Here is a 2,925-nt window from a genome sequence, read left to right as displayed (position 1 = left end):
TGAAAATGAAAAGCCGCCAAGTCCGAGAAAATGATGGAGGTGGAGACAATAGGACCCCGAGACAGGTTTTTGCCAGGAGGAGAAAAGGGAGAAAGGTTCAGGCTTCAAAGAGGAATGCGGGTATGATTTATGGTCCTTCGTTTCTTTCGCATCTCGGCGTCCTGCTTAGACACAATGAAGAGAGTTTTCCTTTATCGCTTATTTATTTTTCTACTATTTAATGCTATGTAACCAATTTTTTTGTCTGGAAGCACAGGAGGAAAACAGGAATGGACAAGTTCGTGACTGTAACGGGATAAGTACGGGATTGTAACAGAGCTGGGATGATTTATTCGGTTTAGTGGATACATTTTTTTACACTTTATGTTAGTCTTATTTCCAAAAATGACAAAAGTTTTTATTAAGCTAGTTCTGACAAAAAATATGAAAAAAAAGATGTCGGTTGGAAGGGAACGAATGATTAAGAAACAAACGAGAGTTTATGATACAAAGATGTATTTATTGATACAAATTTTTCTTCATAGGAAAATACATATAAAAATAATCTAAAAAACGGCTTAGAAACATTAAGCGAAAGATTCACGATTTGAGAGGATTATATAAGAAATTTCATTGTAGCGCAATGAAATTAATTCCAAAAATATTATATTAAAATACATATCAAGAAAAGTTAAATCATTAATTTGTGTACGTACGTTGCGCTCAATTTCGTCGTAATTTCCCCGTAGCGTTAATTTTATAATTTCCTGATTAACATAACTTACAGGAAGTTTCAGCTCGATTTCTCGAATTAAATACTGTGCGCACTTGTTAACATTATCGGTTAAAGATTCTAAATGGTTTAAATGCGCGTCGACACATTCACAATGTTTTGCAAACCGAGAAAGGTAGTCTTCTGCATTACAATAGCTACTGCGAAGGTTCTGCGTTTCTTCGACGGCGGCGTTGAATCGGACGCGACCTCTTCTTTTCGGAGATTCCCGCTGATATTTTCCATAGAACGAAATTCCTCTTCTTCGTCTTTATACGCCAATAATATTGATTTCGCACCATAAGATGTGGTAAAACTGATAGAGATATTTTTTATGATAACAGAATTCGTTTTCGTTCGGTTATCACTAGTTAAATATTCGTTCATGTAGTCCATGTCTTGAAACTGTTTCCAACTCTCGGCGTCGAAATAAATACCGTCAGCACTGTTTCCGCTCAATTTTACAAGAGACTTGAAGATTCCCTCGTTCGTTCTTTGCAGACCCACATGAATCGTCTTCGTATGAGAGTTGTTGAGACCATACGTTGTCGTAAACAGCATATGAAATCGTGTGCTTCTTCCTACGTCGTTGTTACGCGGCTTGAAGCAATTCGGGTTGGAGTACATTTGCTCGTTCGAATTATTGGCGACTTTTAAGCTGTCCATTATTCTTACTTCGCTGTAGCACCAAATGACACGAATAATCCAAGTTGGATGGGTCAAAACTAAGAAGTACAGTACTTGCTTGCTTGCTCACGAAGTTGGAGCTAGGAACGACGAGACTCGAATGAAGCGGACTCGTGACGCTACCGACGACATCATCCCCCTCTCGTCGATGTTACTTTACAAAAATTATTCTGCGCGCGCAGAAGAAAAAGCAAAAAAGTCTAGATTTTTCTATATTTTTTCCGTTAAAATTTAAAAAAGTTTGAAAGGGAGAGGTAAAACAAGAACGGACATGTTCGTCTTACGATACTTCGACTGCCGAGTTATAAAAATTATTGAAGAAAGGATTCTGCCCAAATTAATAAGAAATTCTTTTAAATTATTCTGTAAGAAAAAATGTGATAGCCTTTCAAAGAAGACTTACAGGGAGAGGTAAATAAGAGGGGACAGGGACGTACAAATTCGTTTTATGACATTTCGACTGTTGAGTTATACATCATATTGAAGAAAGGATCCTGTCCAAATTAACAAAAAAATTCTTTTAAATTCTGTAAGATAAAAAGGGATAGCCTTTCAAAAAAAAAGTCTAGGAATGACAGGCAGGTAAGAACGAACAGAAGCGTACAAATTTGTTTTATGATAATCTGTCCGTTCTGCTTTTCAAAAATTATTGAAAAAATGAAATATGGTTTGACAGAAGAGTAAATTTTTTGTCGATTATACGGTAAGGAAAAAAAAAGATCATTTAACTTAGAAAAGCTTTTAGCAAATAAGAAATAGTCGACTTTCTAAGAAAGAATACTTACAAAAAATATGTAGAACCTTAGTGATTAGCTGAACAAACTTAGGAGAAGGAAATAAGGAAACGCCCTTTTTAGCATATTTTCGAATGAATAAATAGTGCGTAGGTTAAAAATTTAACTCTAGTTTGGCTTTGACTTCTCGTTGTATCGAACAGTTTTCCGAGGGCGTGCTTTCTGTAAATCTTATTGTGAGTGTGAAAAAATGGCTCTTCGTGATTTATTATCTAAATTTTTTATAGTTGCTTGCAATCTTAATCAAAAATTGATTGCAAGAGACTATATATTGAAATTATCAGACGAGAATGAAAACAATTACAAAGTTTTCGAGCACTTTACGCGAGAGTGCTCCAGTACGTTACTATGCGTTATGCATAAACTGGGGCACTGTGATAGTGTGATGACGCTAACAATCTCGCGACATATAGAAGTGCGTGAGTGTTTCAATCATGAGGAGGATGACGCTGGTGGTCATATTGATGAGTTTCGTCATAGGATCATCGGTAACACAGGAGTAGGAGTAGGTAAGCTGAGCTGAAACAAAATTATACATTTAAAAAAAGATTTATTATTATTATTATTAATTAAAAATTATATTTATTTAGCGTCAAATCGTCAAGTGGTGCACGTTAATCCCGTGCAATTTGTGCGACGTGGGCGTCTGAGCCTGTGGCGACGACGACGTCACGCGGAGGATGAAGATGAGGT

The sequence above is a fragment of the Trachymyrmex cornetzi genome, unplaced genomic scaffold, assembly GCF_001594075.2.
Source record: "Trachymyrmex cornetzi isolate Tcor2-1 unplaced genomic scaffold, Tcor1.1 scaffold560, whole genome shotgun sequence".
Classification (NCBI taxonomy): domain Eukaryota; kingdom Metazoa; phylum Arthropoda; class Insecta; order Hymenoptera; family Formicidae; genus Trachymyrmex; species Trachymyrmex cornetzi.
Note: the sequence above shows the minus strand (reverse complement) of the source record.